The sequence below is a fragment of the Rattus rattus genome, chromosome 7 (genome assembly GCF_011064425.1).
Source record: "Rattus rattus isolate New Zealand chromosome 7, Rrattus_CSIRO_v1, whole genome shotgun sequence".
Classification (NCBI taxonomy): domain Eukaryota; kingdom Metazoa; phylum Chordata; class Mammalia; order Rodentia; family Muridae; genus Rattus; species Rattus rattus.
Window position 1 is genome coordinate 96812171 of NC_046160.1, and position 26551 is coordinate 96838721.

At 46.0% G+C, this 26551-nt stretch overlaps 1 protein-coding gene across 10 annotated transcripts in view; it reads left to right on the plus strand.

Moving 5' to 3' along the window:
* The window catches only part of Rgs6 (regulator of G protein signaling 6), a 509526-nt gene that overhangs the window by 55584 nt on the left and 427391 nt on the right, over positions 1 to 26551 (plus strand). The window contains exon 1 of one of the 10 annotated variants that reach the window (XM_032908080.1): positions 7968 to 9318. The exons of the other annotated variants lie outside the window; for them this stretch is intronic. The gene's annotated coding sequence lies outside the window, so the exon portion shown is untranslated. Of the gene's footprint in view, positions 1 to 7967; positions 9319 to 26551 lie in introns of those variants that run through there. 10 annotated transcript variants of the gene reach the window in all.

Here is a 26551-nt window from a genome sequence, read left to right on the forward strand (position 1 = left end):
TTATCACTCTGTGGCTTCACACTGCCTGCGCTGAGCTGTACCCACCATCGTTTTACCTCAGTGAGGGGATTTTAAAAGCAGTGTTATTGAGACATAATTCGCTAGGATACTCATGCAAAGGGTGCAATTCAACACTTTCGGTGTAATATAATAATGTTTTTGATATATCGTAATCATTAGACATTTTCTTTTACTAGGCAGAGAAGTTTATTAACCTTTCCTCAGACCCTATTCCCAGGCTTCTTCAGCTTCGTTTGTCACAAACGACAATTGCAAAGAGTGTGCGTGTGGGGAGGGGCTGGGCTTAAATATTAGAGATCTAGATATTATCAGATCCATTCACAAAAGCATTTTAGGAAGCGGCCATGCTATGAAATAGCAAACCCCGTAACTTCTGCAAGTTCCATCTCCTTTGGAAGTTTCCTCCATCTAGTGCCTACTTCTTTGAAGCCTTATCACCATTTTCCACAAGATTTAGAATGTCGTCATCATCATCATCATCGTCATTGTGGTCATCATCATCATCACCATCCTCCTCTCCAGTGGCAAGTGGTCCTTTTCCATCCAGTGATTGATTGATTAGGCAGGGCTTCCTGTCGTCAGACTGTCGGCGCCTGGCCGGGTTAGGGTTCTGGGAGGCATTCCTGTCAGCTGCTGTGGGCCTGTGTCAGCTGCTGATGTCTTAACTTCAGGGTTGTTAACCTGGAGCATGGTTCCTTGCTTTGCAAACATATCCCCTCTTCAGAACCAGAGATATTGTCACCCCCTGACTTTTTAAAGGAGAACTGAAGGTTCTATTGTCTGCTGTGGCCGGTCCACGAACCACAAACAGTTCCTCCTTTTCCCACCATGTACACTCATGCCCGCAGTTTGGTGAGATTTTCCTAGTTCATGATAGTTTCTTTCATCTTGTGGGAGAAGAAATGGGGCCCTACATGAAACTAGGGTTCACACTAAGGGCGTCTCTGTCAGACCAGCTGAAATCAAGCACACACGTGGGACACAGAGTGGCAGCTAGAGGGCCATTAAACATTTTTAGCATATGGTATACTTGGCATCAATTTTGGGCATTAATTAGTTTAGCCCAGTCTCCCTTATTAGAATACCATGGGCCAGGTAATTTATAAACAAAAATTCATTTTGTTCACAGCTCTGAAAGCCAGCAAGATGCCATCAGGCAAGGCCTTCATGACATGCTGGACACGGTAGGAGCCTGCCAGCAAGTGAGTCAGAGGGGTGGGACCCAAGCCACACGTGTGTTGATGGTCACCAGAAGTAACCACTCCCTGAAAAGTGGTATTAGTTTTAGTGCCTTTAAGATTCTATATCTTAGGACCATCACATTGGTGATCGAGTGTAGGGTGTCATACAGGTGAAGATAGAATGAGGCCTGCATTGGACGAGAAGGAAGGATGGGCAGGAGAAACGTTTTAGAGAGAGGAGGAGACAGGAGTGAGGCAGGAGAAGCAGTGGAGAGAACATGGAGGTGGATGTTAAGATCCACTCTGCACATTCACAGGTGGTTATGAATGCTCCTAAGGGATGGGTGTGTACAGGGCTTTGTGTGTCTAGGTGGGCAATTATATCTTACCAATTGGATCACAGGTTATTGTGTTGTGTGTTCTTTCCTGTGACGATTTAATTGAATTTAAGAGAGTTTGTGGTGGCTGGAGACACTGGGCTGCCACGGAATTGAGATGTGTATGTCTGGCATGGTGGCCCTGCCTTGGGAACTAGATGGGTAGAGAGGTTGTTGCCAGGCTCAGAGAGAAGCCATCAGTAGTGTGATATGGGATAGAGCCAAGTGGGTGAGAGGCTTTGTTGACTGAGATGAGGATATCTTGGGGCACTGCGGTGCCAGACCTCGTGTGGGGTAAAAGACAACTTTATTTTTTATAATTTTACAGCAACAGTCAAGTTCTGCATAAGTCCTGGGTAAGACGAGGAAACCAAATATTTTTTCAACCATCACCACTGTTTTCAAAACTCTTCCCCACAAATGAAAGCTCTGTACCTATTAATAATAACTCTCCCATAAGACCTGGAATGGCCTTTGATTGTAATTTTCAGATTGTGTTAAACCTTTAAGGATTTTTTATTTACTTTTTACCTTTTCCGTCCCTTCCATTTCCTTTCCTAGTTCTTCTTTTGAGACAGGGACTCACTATAAAGTCCAACTTAGCCATGAACTCACAATGATTCTCCTGCCTCAGCCTCTTGAATGCTTGTCTACCACACCTAATGGACATTTTCCGTCACCTACACTTTCTTGCTTTAGAAGTTTGCTTTTTTTAGGGGAAGCCCACATATTACACATCTTAGTTATGTTTTTGCTGCTGAGATAAAATACGAGAATAAGAGCAAATTCTGGAAGAACGAGTTTGTTTTGGTTTACAGTTACAATTACTGGGAGTTAGAGTCCCAAATGGCAGGGACAGCATGAATGTGGTAGCAACAGTGGGAAGCTGGCTGGTCACATTTCATCAACTCACAGGAAGCAAAGTCCATCCCCAGTGGCATACGTCCTGCAGTAAGGCTGTTCCTAAAGACTCCATAGCCTACCCAGTCAGCACCAGAAACCAGGGATCAATCAATCAAATACATGAGCTTATTGGGTGTGTGTGTGGGGCATTACTCATTCAAGCCACAGCAGTATGTGATACACATTGGATTCTCTGAGGAATCTGCCTGCAGGACATCACTGGGGCCTTGTTCACAATGCTGTGGGAATAGGGTGGAAGAGAGCTAGTTGTAAGAAAGCAGATGTGCTGGTCAAAAAGCCCCATTCTTCTCAGTGGAATTGGGTTTTTGACTTGGGGGGGCTATGGTTTGAATGTCCCCATTCAATGTAGTATCCATGTGATGGGTTTAAGATGTAGCACCTTGGGATTGGGGATTTAGCTCAGTGGTAGAGTGCTTGCCTAGCAAGCCCAAGGCTCTGGGTTCGGTCCCCAGCTCCGAAAAAAAGAAAAAAGAAAAAAGAAAAAAAAAAGATGTGGCACCTTTATGGTATGAATGAATGCTGCTTGATGAATGAATGCTGCTGTCTTGGGAGTGGGCTACTTCTGGCAGGAATAAATTCCCGGTAGAAGCATGGTTTGAGCCCCACCCACTCTCTCTGACTGACATGCTTGCATGACCTTCTACCATGGTCAGTGTAACACAAAGGCCCTCTCCAGGAGTTGGCACTGTGCTTTTGGCATTGCTGGCCTTCAGAACTGTGAGCAAAATTAACTTCTACTGTTTATGAATTACCCAGCCCACAGCATTCTAACAGAAGAGAGTGGTCTGAAGCATGCTACAATAGAGGTGTATCTCTCTGCTTCCGTATCATCCAGTTGTAGGATGTAGTAGGCTGTCCCCAGGAAGGGACAGGTACTTGGTTACGTTAGGTCTTTTTTTTTTTTAATATTGGATATTTTATTTATTTACATTTCAAATGTTATCCCCTTTCCCAGTTTCCCCTCTGCAAACCCCCTCTCCCATCCCCTCTTACCTTCCTTCTGTGAGGGTGCTCCCCCAACCACCCAGCCACTCCCACCTCACTACCCTAGCATTCCCCTACCATGGGGCATCAAGCCTTCTTAGGACCAAGGGCCTTCCCTCCCATCGATTCTAGATAAGGTCTCTTCAGCTCCTTCAGTCCTTCCCCTAACTTCTCCTTTGGGGTCCCTGTAATCAATCTAAAGGTTAGCTTTGAACATCCGTGTCTGTATTGGTCAGGATCTGGCAGAGCCTCTCAGGAGACAGCTGTATCAGGCTCCTGTCAGCAAGCACTTCTTGGCATCAACAATAGTGCCTGGGTTTGGTGTCTGTATGTGGGATGGATCCCCAAGTAGGGCAGTCTCTGGATGGCCTTTCCTTTAGTCTCTGCTCCATTCTTTGTCCCTGGATTTGCTTTAGACAGGAGCAGTTCTTGGTTAAAATTTTGGAGATGGGTGAATGGCCCCATCCCTCAACTGGGGGCCATGCCTAACCTCTGGATATGGTCTCAACAGGTTCTCCCTCCCCTTTGTGGGATATTTCAGCTAATGTCATACCCATGGGGTCCTAGAAGGCTCTTGCTTTCCTGGTGTCTGGGACTTGCTGGTTTCTACCCCCAGTTCCCCGTTCCCATTGCTACAACCTCTGTTCAATTCCTGACCCTCTGTACATCTCCCCCACCTCCTCCCATACCTGATTCTGCCCTCTTTCCCCTCCCCATCCTCTATTCCTCCTAAGTCCCTCCCACCCTCTACTTCCCTTGATTATTTTGTTCCCCTTCTAAGTAGGACTGAGGCATCCACTCTTTGGTCTTCCTTCCTCTTTAGTTTCACGTGGTCCCTAAGTTGTATTGTGGGTATCTCGAGCTCTTTGCCTATATCCACTTCTCGGTGAGTGCATACCATGTGTCTTTGTGACTGAGTTACCTCACTCAGGATGATATTTTCTAGATCCATCCATTTGCCTGCAGATTTTATGATGTTATTATTTTTAATAGCTGAGTAATATTCCATTGTGTAATGTACCACATTTTCTGTATCCATTCTTCTGTTGAGGGACATCTGGGTTGTTTCCAGTTTCTGGCTATTATAAATAAGGCTGCTATGAACATAGTGGAGCATGTGTCCTTATTACATGTTGGAGCATCTTTTGGGTGTATGCCCAGGAGTGGTATACAAAGGGCCAGAGACATTGACAGCTGTAGGCTGAGTCAGCAGGGTTCAGAGCTGGGGATTTAAACACATTTGTTATTTCCTTAAGCTCTGCTGCCCACTGGAGTCACCTTTGCAGTCTCAAAAACAAACAAACAAACAAACAAACAAAACAAAACCATGCCTAGCAGGACATAGTGGTGCATACCTGTAACCCAATAATTTAGCCAATACAGGAACATTGCAAGTTGTAGGCCAGCCTAGGCTGCATAGTGAGTTAGAGACCAGTATGAGCTAAACAGTGAGACCTTCTCTCCTTCCACCCCGCCCCTCACACACACACACACACACACACACACACACACACACACACACACAGAGACACATACATGGTAGAGATTTTCCCAAGAACAAATAACAGCAACAATAAAATAAATCAAACTTTCTGTGCCTGAGACTCTGACTACTCAGATTGGGCAAACTTCTCCAGTGAGAAGTCTCTGATATCGCAGGACCACCATTTTTACTTTAGTGTCTGAACAGTCAGCATTAACTGTACAGGAGTTGTACACCTTACCAAATTAGAGGCAGGCATTCCTCAGAACACAGGAAATGTCTGACTCGAGATTCAGGAACATTTGAACCTGCCTCAACCATTTACAAGCTCTGTGAGCTCTAATATGTGTTCTGCTAAGTCTTTGCCACTGGGAATCTGAACGGATCTGAGAGGTGGGTGGGTGGGGCACGTACACAGATAAACATGGAAGCAGTGAGCACCTCTTAAAAAGCTGCATGGGACCAAGATGCATAATGAAGAAAGGTGTCTTTAAATATTGAAAATCCATCGCAATAACAGGATGGAGGAATAAGAAATAAGACTCTGCAAAGGTGAGACAAAGTGAGAGGTGATGGAGGTGGAGAAGTTTTTATTCTCTTGGGGCGAGTGTACACCGATATGGCTTTAGTGCTAGAATGTGGGACAGTGTGCACAGGAATTTCTTTGACGTAAATGTCTTTTTCAGTACCGGGGTTCAAACCCAGGGCCTTGCCCATGAGAAGCAAGTGCTCTATCACTGAGCTCCATCCTGAGCCCTGAGGAAAGTAAATGCCTACAAGTTTAGCGTGAGGCAATGATGGGCCAGGGTGTGGAGGTGAGTTCACCGGGTGCTGCTGTGGGAATGAGCAGCAGAAACCCCCTGGAGCTGACAGGGCCTTGACTAAATCCCCTCTGGCGCCTCCCTGCGTACTTTGAAGTCAGGGTATTTGCTTTTTAAAAGAGCGACTCTCAGAAAGCTGGTAATAGTGGGAAGCATCTTTTTCCTCTGAGTAAAAGAAATTCAGATGAACTTTATTTTCCATCTCAATGTTTTCTTATAGAACAGAGTCCCTAAAACAACCTACCTGTATTTACCTAATTTTATATTTTAATGTCCTGTGCATGAAAAGTGTGCACCCATTTCCAAAGTTACACCCATACCCTTTCCCTACCTTGACCCATCCTTCATGTGTCAGCCTCAGTGCGAAGTCTATGAGCTAATCAGCTAATAATCAGTGTTTATTTCGGGAATTTGGAGTCATGGGACATTTGTATTTTTTTCATATAAACATTTCTATGGCACAGATTTCTATAATGGCAGGCATTACTCTTACACAAAGGATGGGAAACGGCTTTTAACATACTGGTGTACTTGACTGACCTTTTTCCCCCCTCTAGCCTTGCGTCTGTTTCATGTGCAGGGTCCTTGAGCTAGCATTTCTTTCCGCATGTCTTTCTTCCTGCCTTCTTGTTTAACTAATTAACCTCCAGCGGAAGTGTTACGTGTCCTGTGCTTTACTGAGTTAGAGCAGTCAGTCACCCCTCGCCTTTGGTACCCAGCTGTGCATTTTCCGGTTCTTCATTGTTTTATGCTTTTGCTTCTTCCCCTTGAGTGAAGTTCCACCTTTAGAAAGGACATTTCTGGGCATAGCATCCCTCATTTGCCATTATGGGTCGGATCTGTCTATTAAGTGGTGATGCGTCCTCTCGAAATATTGATATTGCATCAAATCATTCCATGTTTGCCCCTGAGAAGAGTGCTGAGCCTGTGAAGATTGCTAGACAGGTAGGATGTGTACACCTAAAGAGAGAGGAGCGGTAGTGCTCCCGTGGTAGTGCTCCCAGAGGTGGGGGCTTTTCGTGTGAGTGAGAAACCTCAGCAGTCCTTGCTCCCTCAATGAAGCCTCTTCCTGGTGTCCTTCTGGACTCTTTCAGGGTCAGCTGGAGATAATTGCTCCACCCATTTACTAAAGACATTTTTTATAAGAAGTGCTCGACGTCTACTGTTAGACCTCCACATAGGAAATGTGGCAGTCTCTTCTTTCCCCACCTCCTTGTTCTCATGTCCTTCATGAATAGGAGATTCCAGGAATGGCTGAGTATCATTTCCAAGGTGTGGTTATTAAATATGGAGGGCTTCATTTCGAATACTCTCTTCTGGCTCATTTCCCCTGTGAAAAGTCAACTGTCACGTTGGGAAGACAATTAGGACAAATATTGAGAGAGGATCATCTGCTGATTTAAAAGGACAGAAGTTGGCCAGGAGCCATGTGATTAGGTCTGGTCACAGACCTCCCTTTGTGAGGTCCAAACGGTATAGGATCTGTTGGGAGCTCGATCACAGCCTCCGATCACCCACTCACATGGCTCCCAACTTCAGATCCTCGTCAACTCTGTGAGGCAATAAATGCAAGCTTTCTGTGCAAGTTCTGAGTTTTGTGGGTAATTTCTTCCATATTAGCCTATAGTGGATATAGGCTTTAGTACTAGCAATGGAGTACAGTGTAACAGAAATGTAAATTGTGAAAATAGCTTTGAACCAAGCACTTAGAACAGCGGGAGAGGGTGAGGACCGACAAGTGTGCTAGGTAGGAGCTTTGAGTGCAGTAGTTCAAAGTTTAGATTTTGAGGGAACTGCCTGTGAGTGCTCAAAGGAATCTGGAAACATGAGACTTCATATATGTACTGGCGGAAAGTAATTAGCAACACTCTCTATCCCTCACTGTCTGTGGAAAGGGAAGACTGGGCCTCCTGGACAGGGTGATACAGTGAGGGGAGCAGCTCCGGTTGAAAGTGCACTCTGATTGTTTTGTTCTTCCTAGTGCCCGCAGTACAATGTCAAGAAACCAGATAGTAGCCAAAGGCAGAGCGATTAAGGATGAGCCAGGTGCCATGGTGCCTGCTTGTGATCTCAGCAAGAGGAGGCTGCATTAGGATGCCCAGGAATCCAAAACTGGTCTCAGCAACTTACCATGACTCTGTCTCACGTTCAAAATAAAAATCAACCAATCAATAAATCAGTAAGCAAATAAATAAATGGAACAGAATAGAATAGAATAGGAGCTGAGACTTTTACATCTTGAAGATGCCTGATCTCTCCCCATGATACCTGACTTATAACCAAGAAATGGCTTCTGGGTGAAGACAACAGTCAGGGAGGTCCTATTTAGTAAAACAAATGCCAAAGCAGAGCATAGCTGAAAATATCAAGATCTTAGCTATCAAAGCTGTGTGCTCAAGGGCTTTTTTGTGGACAAAGACCCTCCAAAGTGATCGAGGTATGTCCTATAGCTCTTTAGACTGACAAGGGGCTTCCAGGAAGTAAAGACCGCTGAAGTTCAGTAGAAACCCACACAGAAAGGCCAACTCCACAGAGATGTGTGGGTACCCACTTTGTACAACCAACTGAGAGGACTCATAGATGTAGAGTTTAGACAGTTAGACTTGAAGAAGCACCGTGAGCTGGAAATACAAGGGCTTCAACAGGAACACAACCAAGTGTTCTTTGGGCATCTGGACATCAGAGAGTAGGAAGGTGACTCTGGAAGTCTGCTATATTTTATGGAGGTTGGTAAAGACAGCAAGACCAAGAGTCAGCAGGTGGGACTGAGTCATGGAGAACCGTTCTTAGACCTGATCAAGGACCGTCCTATGTTTGGTTGACTTCCTGCCACAGTTACTCTTACGTTCATCCCACATTCTTCTCTGTGAGTGTTTCTAGAGCTTCTCCTTTGTTTATACCACCATTGTTAGGAGTTGGGGACACACAGACAGTCTGGCTTTTCAGTTGTGAATGTCTTAAAGTCAAGGGAACACCATTGAAGAGTCAGGGACTATAGCTGGAGAACATTCTGTATTGAGACCCAAACTAGAGGATAGGATCTGGATTTAGAGCTGATATGGGATGAAGCTTTGAGGGACCGTGGGAGGGGCTTGTATGTATTACCCTTAGGAGGGGTGAGTTGTCAGAATAAGAGGATAGCCTCTGAAATGGTCCCCCGTGATTCCTGACTACTGGGCTTCAGGTGGTTAATATCTCATCTACTCTACTCTACTAGGGTTGTTCTGTGTGCAGTAGCATATGGTGGCAGTGATGGCGTGTCACTCCAAGATTAGTTCATTAAAGACTTCAGCTTCCATTTTGGGTATGCTCTTACTGTCTTGGATCACTCACTGCAGGAAAAGCCAGCTGTCATCTGTTAAGGACATTCAGCCCATATGGCGAGGAACTTGCAGCCAATAGCCATCCAAGTGAGCTCTCTTCACTGGTACCCTCCAATCCCAGTCAAGGCTCCAGAAGACAGAGGGGTAGACCTACTGCTCGACTGTGATCCCGTGTGACAATGTGGGGAAGAGCTGTCATTGGAGGTGAGGACTCAGCCCTTAACAATGCTTGCTTGGAGCACTGGCTCTGTTGGCGAGTGGAAGTTTGAATTTAGTGGGGTTATTCATCATTCCAAAGGAATGGGAGGGTGTGAGGACACTCAGTGTGCTAGAACAGGAAGTATGCTAAACACCTGGTACTTCCTACTGAGAGCCTGGGGTAGGCTAAACTTGAGCCGAAAGATGCACAAGAACAGCCCCTCCCCCTCGTTTACCCATCAGGCTGGGGTCTGTTGTGAACACTCCTGGTTTGTCACAGTGGGATACCGGAAGGAGCAAAATAACATCCTCATTCACTGTGCCAGGGTGTGTGGAGGAGACTGTAGGAGGCCTGTGCTTGCTTCTCTGTCCAGCAAAGAGTAAAGGTGCTGATCTTGCTTTTATGCTTCGCTGTGATGAATCACAGCCATGAGCAGTACTCTGGGAGTTCTGCCAATCCTCCCAGCTATCGATGAATCTGAAAGCAGTCCCCCTTATAAACCAGAAGCATCCAGATCGTCCTAGATTATTCTCGACTCCAGAAACTGAGATGCTTTTGAGGTCACTGAATTTTGGGTTGTTTGCTGTGTAGACGCAGGTGACAAAGTTAGTAGAGTTGGTCACTTCTTTCCAGCACTTAATGTAGAGCTTGATCCAGAAGGATGACTACAGGTTTGGACATGAGGTGAGCATGTGCCCCAGAAGTTCAGAAGCTGCAAGATCGGTGTAGCGGCATGGAGATGGTAGAATCTTTAAGAGGTTGTACCTAGTAAAGGATCATTAAGGAATCCATCGGGACTCCATCCAGATGAAGTCATAGCCAGGCTTTCTATTGCTGTGATGAAACACATAATCAGAAGCAACTTGAGGGAAGAGTTTATTTACAACAGTTTGTCACTAAAGGGAGTCAGGGCAGGAAATCAAACAGGGCAGAAACCTGGAGGCAGGAGCTGATGCAGAAGCCATGGAGGGTGCTGCTTACTGGCTTGCTCTCCCATGGCTTGTTCATGTTGCTTTCTTATAGAATCCAGGACTACCAGCTCAGGGGTGTCCATACTCACAATGAGCTGGGCCTTCACACATCAATCACTAATAAAGAAAATGCCCAAAGTCTTGCTTACAGCCTGATCTTATAGAGCTTGACTGAGGGTCTCTCCTTTCCAGTGACTCTAGCTTCTGTCAAGTTGACAGAAGGACTTGCCAAGACAGATATGCTATTTTGGTGTACTTTCCTTTGAGGATGAATTTTTAATTTTCCTTTACACACTCAAACACACACACACACACACACACACACACACACACACACACACACCCTTTGTATTTTTGGTATTTTAATTATAGGATGTCACAGAGAGACTATTTTTATATCTGTTTTAGGTTCTAAATGCCTTTGTGTTTGGGTGTTGTGGAGGTTTGACTCAGAATGCCCCTCATAGGCTCCTAAGATTGAATGCTTAGTCACTGGGGAGTGGCACTGTTTAAAAGGATTAAAAGCATTAGGATTTGTAGCTTTGTTGGAAGTGTGTCACTGGGGATAGGCTTGAGGTTTCAAAAGCCCATGCCAAGCCCAGAGTCTCTCTCTCGGCCTATGGACCAGAATGTAACTCTTAGCTACTTCTCTAGCAAAACACTTGCTGATGCCATGCTCCCTGATATGATAATAATGGACTACACCTCTGAAACTGTAAGCAAGCCCCCAATTAAAGACTTTATTTTATAAGAGTTGCTTTGGTCATGTCGTCTCTTTAAAGCAATTAAACAGTGACTGAGACAGCTGTACAGTTCTTTCTCTAGATTTGGGGATTTTTTTTCCCTGCTATAATTTTGGCTATATTCTGAATTGCCTTAATTTTAAAACACAGTGCCTTCCTTATATCCCATGGATTTTCAGACTAGTCTTTTGATCTTCTCTCCTTAGAGCTTGGCATTGTGGTTTGTTTGTTTATCGTTCTTTATTGACATTTGAATGTAGGGTTTCATTAACTTGCCCTCCATCCCTTATAGCGTTTCTTCTCCTCACCGAGTCTGTTGATTATGTTTTCCACTATTTTGTTGTTGTTGTTTTAATTTAGCTCAATGAGCTTTTTATTCTCTACACTTCTGTATACTTTCTGCATCTGGATTTCCATACTGAATCATTTTTCTACATTGCTGATTTTTTTATCCACAGTGCTGAGACTGTAGCCATGTTGCCGACCCTGTCTCTGTGTTGCCCGCTCTCCTCCTGAGGTCCTAGACAGAATTCATTTGCTTGTTTGTATCCTCTTGGAGGACTTTTGCTTACTTCTGCTAGCAGACTTTTGAAGTGGTCACCTGGTGTTTTATCTGTTTTGTAATATTTATATTCAGTGAGGGAGGTGTTACAATCTTTCAGAGTCATCGTGTTGCCTCGTTTATCCATATTTCTTGCAGTTTTGTGCCATGACTTAGGAATTTTTCATTTACTGTTTTTGGTACATGTATATAATATGTTCTGACCATTTTAGCCCTGTTAGCCTCTCTTATCCCCTTCCTACTCCCATTGCCCTCTTTCTTCCCAACTAGTTCATTTCTAACTTTCATATCAGTTGTGTGTATGTGTGCGTGCGTGGTGTGTGTGGTGTGTGTGTGTGTGTGTGTGTGTGGTGTGTGTGTGTTTGGTGTGTGTGTGTGTGGTGTGTGCATGCATGATATGTGCGTGCATGGTGTGTGTATGTGTGTGTATGTGTGGTGTGTGTGTGGTGTGTGTGTGTGTGGTGTGTGTGTGTGTGGGTATGTGTGTATGTGTGTATGTGTGTGTGTGTGTGTATGTATGTGTGTATGCAGGCATCGTGAAGGTGGCCACAATTGCTGTGTCTTCATGATTTCAATGGCCCATTAAATCTACATGATGTAGGAATGCACTTAAAATCGCTTTTATCTCACTAAGGACCACAGTGCAGGAAATGGGAAAGCTAACGTAGACTCTACCGTGACGTTATGGATTACTTAGGGTATTAGCTAGTGAGTGAATGAGATAAAGGCAGGGAGAGAGGGAAAAGTAGAGGAGAAAGCAAGCTAAATAAAGGGAAGGAATTGGGGAGAGAGAAGAGTGTTACAGAGCGGAGAGCAGAAAGAGGCTAAAAATGGTAAAAGGGAAGACAGCTACTTCCCAGCAAGGAAGCTTAAGAACAAAGCTAGACAGACGTAAGAAGGGGATTAAAAAATAAAATCCCAATACATTTAGAAAGATAAAACAACAGCAAAATAAGTAAAAACTAAACACATCATTAGGATGAGGTTAGAACATCCCACCGCTGTGGTAGAGAAAATAAAATAGTCAAAACAGAAAAAAAAGTGTAAAATTATGTCAAAGCGTGAAGGATAGAGTATTTTCAATAGAATGGAATGAACATACCATTAAAAGTGCAATGCAAACCACGGAACTGAGAACGGGACCCCCTTGAAGGAATCAGAGAAAGGACTGAAAGAGCTTGAAGGGGCTCGAGACCCCATATGAACAACAATGCCAACCAACCAGAGCTTCCAGGGACCAAGCCACTACCCAAAGACTATACATCAACTGACCTGGGCTCCAACCTCATAGGTAGCAGTGAATATCCTAGTAAGAGCACCAGTGGAAGAGGAAGCCCTTGGTCCTGCCAAGGCTGGACCCCCAGTGAACAGGATTGTTGGGGGGAGGGCGGTAATGGGGGAGGATGGGAGGGAACACTCATATAGAAGGAGGGGGGTTGGGGGATGTTGGCCCGAAACTGGGAAAGGAATAACAATCTAAATGTAAATAAGAAATACCCAAGTTAATAAAGATGGAGAAAAAAAAGTGCAATGCAAAGAACTCGAAAGTGCAGAAATAAAGACAAGGAAAAAGGCTAAGCCCGGGAGTTGCTTCTTTCTGGGATCTTGGAAACTGGAGACTGTGGGTGTTGGGGTTTGGTTGGGTCTGGGGACTCTTGTCTTTTCTGTGGCTTCTGTGGGCAGCGAGCCTGTGTTTGTCAGATGTCTGATGTGGCCAGAGCTGCCTTCCCTGTGGTATCCTCCCTTCTTTTCTTAGCAGGGTCTTTTTGCTGCCTGTGTTTAGCTTTGTAACCTGCAAACTGCATATGCTATTTCATCCTTTCCCAAACTCTCCAGCTTTTACTGCCTGGGTTGGCTTGGCTAATGTCCTCACTTGGGGTGGATCCCCAGTGTACTGCAAATGTTTAAGCAACCTCTGCATGGAGATCTGTACAGGCTGAAAACCCAAGAGCCTGTCTTTGTGCTTTCAATGCCGTCTGAGTACTAATTGCCCTGCTCTAGGGAGACATCCACGCATAGCAAACTGATTGCTGGAGCTTCACAGTCCTGGTCTCTATGCGGGTGAAAGCGGCTAGATCGCTTTGAAGCTTGGTCTACCTACTGCCTACCTAGACTGCAGACCCTTGCCTGCCACACTCCAGCATTATACTTGATGGATGAGATCTACTCCTGAAAACAGCGTGGGGGTTACTTGTCCCTATGTTCTTCACTGACTGAACCCAGGGCCTTGTTGGCTACTTGGCAGCATTGAGGTTGTCTCTCATACTGACGCTAAGATGTGTAAATTCAGTCCCGAGACTGGTGGTTGTTGGTTCTCAAGTCCCTGGGATAGCTCGGTTCCAAATAATGGGTTCCTTTCAAAATTGCAGCATGCTATGGCCCCCTGAGTCTCAGAGCAGCACCACGGGATTCCTTTCTGCTGCTCATGAAGGCTGTAGGCTTGTCTTGAGGGTTGGAGTGCCGTCAGGGATGTGTGGCTTACCTTCTGGAGGCTACACTAGCAGAGCTATGTTCCCTTTAGTTTCTCCTGTATGTGTCGTGCAGCCGTTTCCCCATACGTGTGAGGTATTGTATCACTACCTCTATGGATTTATGAAACTCTTTTCCTCTTTCTCTGTTTGAAATAGTCTCCCCACTCTTCCTCTTTCTGGTTCTTCTCCTTTAAAAGGTCACACGGAACAATACCCTAACCCTGACTCCTTTCCTGGAAGTCTCCATTCTCTTGTCTGAGTGAGACAAGCAGCTATAAGAGCTAGTGTGTGAGCACACCGCTTCTGGGCTACCCCCTTCTGGGTCTCTTGATTTTTTTTTTCTCTATGCCATGGCATTGACAGTTGTTCCCAGTGAGGTATAAATTCCTGACTGAAAAATTAATTTCCAAGTGTTTCAGGGGCTTATAAGATATTTATATTTCCTTATTGAATCCTGCCTAACTTTTTCCTCAAGGCCCTACTTCTTAAAGATCTCATTATCTTCCATAGAGAGCCCGAGCCTTTAATACATGGGCCTCTGGGGCTGTTGTGGATCCAGACCACAGTCTTTAAGGAATTTTATAGTGATGAAGAATTCAATGGTGCCCCAACCACTTAGTACCGTTGTGACCTTGGCCAAGTTGTGGACTCTGTATAATTCATACCCTCTCACTTGTAAATTGGGCGGGGGGAGGCGGTCAGGATACCCACACTGGCAGGCTGTTAAAAAGGTCAAATGAATTAGTAAATGGAAGGTACTTAAAGCTCTGTGATATTGTGTAAACCAACAATACATTTTAGCAATTATTTATAGGGTCATTGCCCTGTCCGCTCAGCACTGTTTATCATATTTATTGGTAAGGTGGATGACATATCAGAGACTCTCTTCTCAGTGCTTTGATCCGGAAGTCACGAACACAGTGGTCTCCAAGTGGGCTCCCAGACAACAGCAATGGGTGACACTGCAGAACCGAGAGTCAACAGGACCCATTTTTATATATGACAAATGAAGGGGCATTAAACATCTCGTTAGAAGAGTGTCATTCACTCTATGGACAATGTAGCTTATCCATCCCACACTGAGTAACATGGCTGCTTTCGATGCCATAATTCCTTCAATAAATTATGAAATATTATCAGGGGCAAACATGCCCATGCTTTGTCGAATGGCTTGCAATGTATGTTATAAATATAGCGACGGCTTTCTCTGCTGGCCTGACAGTTGACAATGAACTTTTTATCTGCAGAGTGGAATAGGTCCTTTCAGGCTGCTCTCTCAGATTAGTATCGCTCTCGAGGAGGGACAGGTTCAGAGGCAAGGCAGGAGGCCGGCCCATTGTCTGCCCTCCTTCTATTGCTGGTCCCGTGCTTTAATTCCCGGCTCTGTCTTTATTGTAGCTGCTGGGTCTGATCTTGCTCTGAAAGTGTTTCCTTTCTGCTAACCCACGGGGTTCAGTGTTTGATTAACAACTTTCCCATTTTCTAAGCAGAATGCCTAGGTAAATCCCCCTTGGTCGATGCGAGGGATCTGCTGTAATTTGCAGGTGCCCAGTGAGCCCTGTGCTGAATGACATCCTGTGTGTAAGGATGTGCTGCAGTTTCTCACAGGCTCTGAGGGGTTCCCAGTGCAGTGCCTGTGCTCCTGTGGTGGTCACAGGGGAAATGGCCACAGTTGCTGCTGCTGGTGAGTCTTAAAGTAGAATATCAGTTTTACAATGAACAAAAGCAGTGACCTTGAGATAGAAGGAATTCTTTAATGCTTCCGTTGACATTGCTATTGCTCCAAATATTTCCAGAATCTTTCCTTTTAAGTTGCCTTCAGCACATAGTATAGGTTATTGTGAATATTCTTGAAAATTCTCACGTTTGTCAAATGTGCCTTCTTCATGCGGAAGGCTTTGGAAGAGAGTGAAGAGCTGTCACTGTAGGGTCTAGCTTCTGAGATGGGTGGTCAGGGCAGGGCAGGGGGTCCTGGTCTAAGAGGCTGGGTCACTTTAGAAGCCTCTTTAGGTCAGGATACTTGGGCATCTGTTCCAAACATGAACCCTTTTTGAAATAATGTTTCAATCGAGGTTTCTTTTCTTTTGAAGACCATACTTAAAATGACGCACATTGCAAGCCTACAGGACAGCAGGGAACACTCTATGACGGGCAGGCTTGCCCCCAGTATTACCACAAAGCTCTATGACACGCAGGAGAGCTCCCAGCACTACCACAAAGCAGATGCTAAGCTTTCGCCGTCTCTCTTCACTCCCGTTCTTTCACGCAGCTGGTCTGCCCTGTCCTTTCTTTGGAGGTGAACCTTCTTGATATTCCTACAACCCTGCTCATCCCCCATGCCTGCCCACCCTTCCTCACATCTTCCATCAGTGGCCATACCCAGGCCTTTGTGGGAGAGCGTGTGCGCATTTACATGAGGTGTGTTTACCATGGTCACCCTTCCCATGTTGTTGATTTAGCCAGGTTCACTTATCTTTATTGCTCTATAGTGTTCCAGTGCTTGAATAAATCTGTTTATACGTCTGTACATTGGAGATAAAGTTAAGATGGTGTTACCCTTCATTCTAGAGCAGTGGTCTAGCAATTAATGGTGTACATGCCCAATGGCGTACTAAGGCATAGCCAAGCCAGGACCCAGAGGAGAAATTACTAGGTTCTAAGAATCTGTTCATTTGCAAGGCAGTAGAAAAATTTTAAATATTGTATTTTTATTATTATTCCAACCAAATTCCCTGACGGAGGGAAAGATTTATTTTGACTCACAATCCCAGTGAGTATGACTTATCACGGCAGAGAAGCCATGGTGGAGTCTCCCATGGCAGTGGCTCCTGAGGCGGCAGAGACGAGAGGGAAAGCAGGGCTTTACGATTGACCTCCAGGGCTGCCCCCGATGGCCCAGTCTGCAGTTTGACTCCACGTCCTGAATGTTTCACAGCCGCTCCAAACAGGGCTAACTCAGGTGCAGAACCTGTGAGGGACACTCAATGGTCACAGCACAACACGTCTCCCCATAACAGTGAAGAGGAAGCTCCTGACGGCAGGCACTGCTCCCACCGTGTCCCCTGGGTTTTCCAGATTTTTAATTTTGTGCCAGTTCTGATGGACTTGGGGTTGTGCTTGTCGGTTTAAGTCGTGAGCTTGACTTGGCATCTCCTTGAGGGCATCTCCTCTGTTCTCACTGGTGTGAACCGCCCACTGCCAATTCACACATCCTTCGCTGCTTATCCGGTGGTCACTCATCCCCTTCGCTATCCTTTGGTCACTGGACTTGTCACTTGTGGCACAGGAATCGTGTGTGTTATTATGAGAGATAACAGTTCTTGGTCAGTTTGACGGACTATAACTCTTTTCTTTTTTTTTTTCCTTCTTTTTTTTTTTTATTAACTTGAGTATTTCTTATATACATTTCGAGTGTTATTCCCTTTCCCGGTTTCCGGGCAAACATCCCCCTCCCCCTCCCCTTCTTTATGAGTGTTCCCCTCCCCATCCTCCCCCATTACCACCCTCTCCCCAACAATCTAGTTCACTGGGGGTTCAGTCTTAGCAGGACCCAGGGCTTCCCCTTCCACTGGTGCTCTTACTAGGATATTCATTGCCACCTATGAGGTCAGAGTCCAGGGTCAGTCCATGTATAGTCTTTGGGTAGTGGCTTAGTCCCTGGAAGCTCTGGTTGCTTGGCATTGTTGTACATATGGGGTCTCGAGCCCCTTCAAGCTCTTCCAGTTCTTTCTCTGATTCCTTCAACGGGGGTCCTATTCTCAATTCAGTGGTTTGCTGCTGGCATACGCCTCTGTGTTTGCTGTATTCTGGCTGTGTCTCTCGGGAGAGGTTACATCCGCCCTGTCGGCCTGCACTTCTTTGCTTCATCCATCTTGTCTAATTGGATGGCTGTATATGTATGGGCCACATGTGGGCAGGCTCTGAATGGGTGTTCCTTCTGTCTCTGTTTTAATCTTTGCCGCTCTATTCCCTGCCAAGGGTATTCTTGTTCCCCTTTTAAAAAAGGAGTGAAGCATTCACATTTTGATCATCCGTCTTGAGTTTCATTTGTTCTAGGCATCTAGGGTAATTCAAACATTTGGGCTAATAGCCACTTATCAATGAGTGCATACCATGTGTGTTTTTCTGTCTTTAACCTGTGCATTCCTCTTACTATGATGTTGAGCAGAACATTGCACCCTGGCCATGTCTCTCAACTTCCCTTTTATGCTAAAGACTTTGTGTGTGGTGTTAAAAAAAAAAAAACTTACTCGACCTCGATCTCTTACACTTTCCTGTGCATTCTCGTAAAAATTTGGAAATGCAGTGATTTGTCGTCATCTAGAGCTGATTTTGTATGCGATAGCCTTGGAATCATCGCACAGCCTTTCCCACATAGTGTCTGCTCCTCTCAGTTATGCACACTGGGTCTTTTTCCTATGGTCACACACCGCACCACATTTCCAGCATGTGTGGCTTGTTTTGGGTTTTGTTTACTTTCTTAACAAATATTTACTTTTATTTGATGTGTATGAGTCTTTGCCGGCATGCCTGGATACATTGTCTAGTGCTCACAGAGGCCAGAGCAGGCTTCAGATCCCCTGGAACTGGGGTTGCAGAAGGCTGTAAGCCACCCTGTTGATGCTGGAAACAAAACTCAAGTTCTATTTTGTAAGAATATCAGGTGCTCTTAGCCGAGCCACTCCTTTAGGCCCATTCTCCTCTTTTATGTTTGGAGGTGGTCTTATTCCGTAGCCCAGGCTGGCCTAGCGCTAACCTGGTCCTTGTGCCTCAGCCACCTGAGAGCAGGGGTTCCAGACACAGCGCTGGCTCCTTTCTGTCCTCTAACTCCGTGTGGCCCCATTGCCCTAGCTCCCCATTTTCATTACATTGGACCTGAGGTTTAGGTAAAGTTCTGCCCTGTTTTTACCCTTCTCATTTGATTTGGTCATTCTAGGAACGCCACACTTTCCAGTCTGTTTTGGGATCATGGACGCCAGTTTTTTGGAACCAGTGAGGTAGTTTCTAGGTTATCTGGAAGTATTTGGCACCTTAGGACAGAGGGCCTTTCCTCCTCAGCCATGGTACAAATGCATTTATTTAGTTTTTCTTTAAATCTTTGAGGTTTCGCCAAGCTCTTCGTACTCATCGTTGTTAAACACGTTCCTACCTATCCCACAGTCTTGTTGCTAGTGGTACCTTTTACATTGTATCCATTCCTGTTGCTGCTGCTGTACAGAACCATGGTTTGTTTTTGTTTATCTTGCTGAACTCTCACTTGTCTCATTGACTTCTGGGATTTGTATATTTTGTAAATTTTTTTTTTTGCTAAAGCATATATTTTATAAGGAGAGGCATTTAAAAGCCACATGGCTTTCAGGAGTAATACACTGACTTGAACTTCGAGAGGGCTATTTGTTTCTTGTAAATAAAGTTTTATTGAAACACATGTAGCCCTACATTCTCTAGTTCTTTTGCACTACAGTGGCCATTAAGGCACCGATACCTTGTATGCTAAAGTATTTGTTATCTGAGCTCTTTACAAAAAAGTTTTCTCACCCCTGCCCTCACAAATATATTGTTGACCCAAGTCAATGTTAACTGCTCTCCTCAACTCACTCCTGGCTACAATAACCAGGCTGTTGAACACACTGTACCACCACAGACACCTCCTATAGCTTGCTTACAGTGTCCTTTGTTGGGTTGAGAGAATGTCCTCATGTTCCCAGCATTGTCTGAAGCATTGTTTGTTGTTTTGTTACTTTAAAAGGTGGTAAATTATTGTTGAGTTTTATCAAATGTAGTTTGGCACTTGAAATTAGCTTTTCTAAAACGTTAAAGACAATTACAGTCTCTTTTGCATTATTCTGCTAGTTCTAGTTTTCAAGGCCAGGATCCTCCTGCCTAATGTGACTTTTTTCATGAGTGTGCTTAGTAGGACTGATTTCTCTTTAGGAATCGTCTGTAGCATGGAGTTCCACTCCAGTTCCTCCACGCCCATCATCGGCCCAGCACCAGTTTCTGTGCTGCTTTCCCAGGTATTATTGGGTATTACTGGACTATGGGAACCTAATTGGTACCCACACCTCCACAAACCCACAATAGTCAAAGGTCTGGGTGGTCTTTGCTGAGACGTTGTCTGGCTTCATTCTCAGAAGGACAGAGACAGGCTAGGAGTGGGCTAATCTGAGGTATTCTCAGCCTTCCCCAGCACACGAGCTTGTTTCTCCTTGAGGGATCCTTGCTTTGGACATCAGCCTTGGGCCTTGGGCAGTCCCCATGGGTTCTGCTTCTCTTCCTGCCTGCTGGTGAAAGTCCTTGCTTTCATAGAATCTGAATTCTTTCTATTCCCCTTTCCTCCCAGAAAACTCCTCAATTCAAGGGTGATCCACAGGTAGATCATGTGTTCTGGTCTAGACTTTAGTTGTCACTGTGTGGCTGGCATCTGGGGGCCTCTCCTTTGTTTCAAGTTTGGTTATGAGTTAGAACCATGATAGGCTATTGCATGTGCCTTGGATCTGTACGGAATGTGTTGTCTCAGCTCATTGTGTTGCTGCGATGAGAAGCTACCCTCTGAGAGCAATTCTAACATTCAGAACAAAACCAAAGCATGTTAGTCTCACTTGGCTGTTCTAAGGGGGCATAATGATAATATTCCTCTGTGAGACATTGCATTTTTGTGTGGATTTAAATTCAAGAAAAGTCTGAAAAGTGGTGGGTTTGGAAAGGAACAAAGACAAGCCACTAGCACGTCTTTCTGAGTAAGGTAGACCAGCCCGGAATCAATAGGGATCTTCTGTATACCAGTGTGTGTGTGCCTTGCATGCTTGCATGAGAAAGGGAGAGGGAGAGAGAGGCAAAGAGAGACAGTGAGATAGAGAGACAAAGAGAGACAGTGAGACAGACAGACAGACAAATAGACACAGAGAGAGTGAGATAGACAGACAGACAAATAGACACACAGAGAGAGAGAGAGACAGAGAGACAGAGAGAGACAGAAAGAGACAGGGAGAGACAGAGAGTCCTAAATACCTCCTGTATCTGGATAACCAATGGTGTTCCCTGAGGAAGACTATTTCTCTCCCTCTCAGCATTCCTTAGTTGCCTGCATTTTTTTTTCTAGCATGGAGGCCCTTGAGCTTTCTCCATCCACTTCAGAATGTCTGTTGTCTGTTGGAGCCATCTCTGTTCAGCTCATGCTTAGACGGCCATGCTGGTGAACTTTATGAATGAAGCTTCTGACAATCCTGGGAGACACAGTCCCACGGCAAACTCCTTGATCCTCTGACTCCTCCAGTCTTTCTGCTTCCTCTTCCTCAGTGATCCCAGATCCCTAGGAGCAGGACTTGTAGATGAATCTGTTGAGACTGGGCCCCACAATCCACATTTTGATTGGCTGTGGTTTTCTGTAACAGTCTCTGTTGCCAAGAGAAGTTTCCTTGCTTGATGAGGGGCGAAGACTACATTTATCTGCTGGTGTAAGGACAAATGTTTAGTGCAGGTTGGGGTTACGCTGGTTTTGACCGAGACGTGTTTTAAAGGCATATCTGTAGGCATGTAGTGCGTGGAAGGGTTCTCTATCTTCTCTTGATTTCTCTGCCCGTGCACTGAAATCAAGGCAGAGCTTCAGTAAAAATGAAATTAACGGTTATATTTTTGAGTCAGGGCTGAAGACCGACATGTTACTCAAGGTTAATGGTTGAGGACATGCTTACTCCGGGGTACGTGACCACAGCTTTCCCTCGTTCCTTATCTGATTTAGCAGCATCTGAATTAGGACTAAAAGGCATCACGGGGATTTTTGCTTGGTGTTTAAGAGTGTCCTGGAATCTGCTGTGCTGCCTGATGGGCCTAGGAGAAAGCTCTTGGGCAGTCCTGGCTTAGTGGACCCTGGCCAGCCTGAGAGGCTGAGAAGGGGCAGAGCTCCAACCCTCCTGGTGACGTGTATCTCTGGAGGCTGCCCTCATGTGTTTGCTCAGAGTCTCCTCAGTGCCCAGCAGGTATGTGGACCGGGTGAGCCGAGCCTGCCATTCTAGTCCATCCGGAGCAGTCAATTACACGTCTGCTAATCACCTTGATGCTTGGTCTTCCAGCCGAGTGGACTTCTGTGAACTCTGCCAGAATCTGCATTTCCAAACACGTGCTACCTGATGGACCTAGGAGAAAGCTCTTGGGCAGCCATGGCTTAGTGGACCCTGGCCAGAGAAGAGGAGAAGGGAAACATTGGGCTGAAGAGGCCATTGCCTGGCAGTTTATTTCTGGTAGCCAAAAACTCGCTTAGCCTAAGTACCTCCCCTTTCCCTTCTGCCTTCAGGACCGCTGGCCTCTCCCAGGATGAACTGCCTTAACCTCACTTCACCGTTTTCTGTGCTGCCCTTGGGCAGGTCTGGGGCTCTGTACTGTGGAGGGCGACCTCTCCAGCTGGCTGGGCTTAGCTCTGTCTCTAAGGGGGGCCACGTATATTAATCTCCGTGACTCTGCTTGATCCCTTCATTTCTCTTCCTGTTTCTGGCAAGCCACAGGCTGTTCTCCAAGGTTCAGTGCGTCCCAGCTGCCTTCCTCCTTTTTTTATTTTTCTTTTACTAGTTTTTAGAGAGATTCACCTATAAACGCTAATGTTTATGGAGTCAGTTTCAAGTTTCTGGGCTCTGCGTAAAGTGTGCCGATAATAACAACTGGTGTTTATTAAGCAGCTACTGTGTGGCAGCGACTGTTTTAGGTGCAGGGATGTGAAGCAGACAGCACACAGCCAGTCTTTCAGCCATCAGCAAACAAGCAGACGGTGCCAGGGATCTGAGCAGGAGAGGAGGCCTGGCTGGAGAGCGCCTTTGTGGGTGACAGTTTGTCTCAGGAGGGGATATTGGAGGAGCATCTTTGGGGACGTGGATGAGGAGTCAGAGCAGTTCCTGCTTCCTAAGTTCACACCTGCTTCCTACCCCAGCTCACACCCCATCTACCCCAGCTCACACCTGCTTCCCACCCCAGCTCACTCCCCATCTACCTCCAGCTCACATCTGCTTCCTACCCCAGCTCACACCCCATCTACCCCGGCTCACACCTGCTTCCTACCCCGGCTCACACCCCATCTGCCCCGGCTCACATCCCATCTACCTCAGCTCACACCTGCTTCCTACCCCAGCTCACACCCCATCTACCTCCAGCTCACATTTGCTTCCTACCCCAGCTCACACCCCATCTACCCTGGCTCACATCCCATCTACCTCAGCTCACATCTGCTTCCTACCCAAGCTCACACCCCATCTACCCAGCTCACACCACATTTACCCCAGCTCACACCACATTTACCCCAGTTCACACCCCATCTACCCCAGCTCACACCACATTTACCCTAGCTCACATTGCTTCCTACCCAGGCTCACACCCCATCTACCCCAGCTCACACCACATTTACCCCTAGCTCACACCTGCTTCCCACCCCAGCTCACACCCCATCTGCCCCGGCTCACACCTGCTTCCTCCCCAGCTCACACCCCATCTACCCCTGCTCACACCCCATCTGCCCCGGCTCACACCTGCTTCCCACCCCAGCTCACACCCCATCTACCCCGGCTCACACCCCATCTGCCCCGGCTCACACCCCATCTGCCCTGGCTCCCACTCCATCACACCCCGTATCCTTTCTTCTCTCCAGTCTGTGATTCCAGCCTCCCCTTTTCATTAGAAAGAGTGGCTTCCCTGCCTGAGGTCCAATCTCAACTTCAGAGGACGCCCTTGGCCCCTGAGCACCCATCGTTCTCGCCCGTATCGGCTCATCCTTCTCATTGGTACCCTTAGTTTGATTTTACCTGTGATCTTACCTGCCCAGAAAACTTAGACACCCGAAGAGAGCAACTTTCCTAAGCAGTGGGCTTAGGAGACAGAAACTCATTTCATGAGCACTCGTCAGGGCTCCAAACCCATTCGCTGGAGCTCCTTCTTCTAAATTGCCTCCAGCTACGCAAGAAAGCCAATTTCCTTTTTTAATAGCTGCGACGCATTTTCAGATTCACGATGGCATGAACCCCGTCCAGACGCCCGTCTGAGTCATTATTAGGGACTCTATTTAAAATGTGACTATTTCCTTACATCAGTCAGATCATCCCCACGGGATTAAAATGAGATGTTCACTAGAATGTGTCACCAGATATTTTGAAATCCAAGTTCTGGTGAGAGTGGGGATCCCATGGGGGACAGAATGTGCCCCTTGTTATCTTGACCCTCCATCCTCTCAGCTACCCACTTCTTTGAGGAAAGAAAGGAGAGCCTAAGAATGAAAGGAGAAACCTTCAGAAGGGGTTAAATCCTCCAGCAAAGATAACGAATGCAGGGCCCCTGTAATTTTAGGTTTCCTTCCGGGAAGACCTAGCAAGACGTTTGATTTAAAACTGGAAGGGGCTCTGGTTGGCAGTGACTGGAAAGATGGATGACAGAGGTGGGAGCAGTAAGGTGGAAAGGAAGGCCATTTGCACAAATAATTCTTCTTGGGCAAAGGAAGGGTTTAATAGAAGACTGGAATGCCAAGGATGTGGTCCAAGTTAGACTCCTTGGCTCAGTTGCATTGGTGATTAGCTCCCCAAGAGCTACCACAGAATCTTAGCTTACCTGTGTCTCTACACCTCACACACTCTCCGGCACGTTATAAGGACTAGGCAGAACCTTGCAGAATTAATGTAAAATGTGGTAGTTGGAGAGGTTGAAAGGTTTGGCAAGTGTGTGTTGTCATTTCTGGTAGTGACCACCAGATGGTGCCTTCCTAGTGCAGGAACAAATGAGGTCCTGGCTATGGTGGATGTGAGAGACAAACTCTTCTCCCCAGTGTCCACAGGAGTCCATCACAGATTGACTGTGCACATAGAATTCAGCTGTGTGACAGACGGCAATTTTCCTTACTTAGGTCAAGTTCATAGGCAAAAGAAATTCTTACAGAGACTTTCCTTTGGAGCTTCGCTTCGTCTCTTGAAGTGAATTCTAGCTAGGCTGGCTCTGTGCCGGGTGGATTCCTTGTGAGTCATTGCTGGTCTTCCAAGATGACAAGGACCTTGCTTCCCCGCTCTCTCTAAAATACCCCGCCCCCCATAAAACCACCTGCAAATTTGTACCCAGCTCTCAGTGCTTCTGGGTTAAGTATCTGGTAGCCCTGTGGATTTCTGGTCTGTGTCTGTGGTTTCTAAGTGAAATTTTCAAGAGAATGAGCGTAAACCAGCTTGGCAGGTTTAAACAGCTTCTCAAGAGAAGCAGAGACACAGGGGGTGACACAGAGAGGGCCCTGATCCAGGGCTCTGTGCCCATAGGCCATAGAGTAATCTGCGTCATGGTTTATGAATATTGTAGCTTAATGTGGCCCAGGCAGTGGGATCCAGGGACCACAATCTGAAGGAATTCAGGTAGCGTGAAGCCAAGTCATAAAGATGTGGAATCCTGCTGTTCACTTTAGAGTTAGAAGATCCGCTCAGCTTTTAGCCATTCTCCAAGAGCTGCAAAAGATGAAATACTTAGCCCAAGGCTTCTTGGCACTCATAAACCTAATGGAAGGTGGTGGAGATTCAGATTGCTCCAATCAGGGACCGAGATGCTGGAGAGAGCACATGTGTCCTTCCCTGAGCACATTTGGTAGAGAGGATACTGAGACAAGGTGAGCTAAGTCTATATAGAACTGGAGAATTATCACTTGTCAGGACCAGACGAGGCAAAGCAGCAGAGTGGCTGGTTGGCCTTTTCCTTGAATCTGTAGAGCCACCTTTCCCACGGGGTTCAGATCAGTGTGTGAGCATCTCCTTTAACACTGGTATGTCTTATAGCTCTGTGTTTTAGGTTCAGCTCTTTGTTTGGTGAGCACAGAATTATACAGGGTTAATCAAATGAGTAGATCTGTAATGACACTTTTAATAATTATAGAATTATTGATTTCCTTAAAAGAACATAGAAATATGAGAATGTGGTTTTGTTTTAATCCCAGGTGTGGGATATGGTCTTCATAGGACTGTCCACGGCAGCTGACTATGATTTGCCTCATGCTCTTACAGGAGCATGATTTTGCTGGCTGCGGATAATTTCTGTGATTATGTGATGTTTGGAATTTTGGGAACTTTTCAGAGGGTACACAAATGTGAGGGCCCCAGAGAGGTAGAGTTGTTGGTTGTTGGACCTTTGGGAGGTTGTTAGTAGCTGTGGTCTAAGAAGAAACAAAAGGAAAGAGATTAGATTCAGGGATTTTCCTAGTTCCTCTCAGTCCTCTCTCCTGTTTCTCTCCTATCTAGTGTTAGGGGGATGGAATGTTGCATGTGTGCATGCGTGCATGCGTGCGTGTCTGTGTGTGTGTGTGAGTATAGGGGGTGTCAAGGGTGGGAAAAAGAAGAATACATAGAGTACTAGTAAGGACTGGCTAATGAGTCAAGAGATGCACTGCGTGTTTCTCTTGGGTTAAAATGATTGACTCAGTTAACATGCTGCCAGGCACAGAAGACCTTAGTGTTGGGGTGCCAGGAGTGATTGCTCTACTAGGGAGTCTGAAA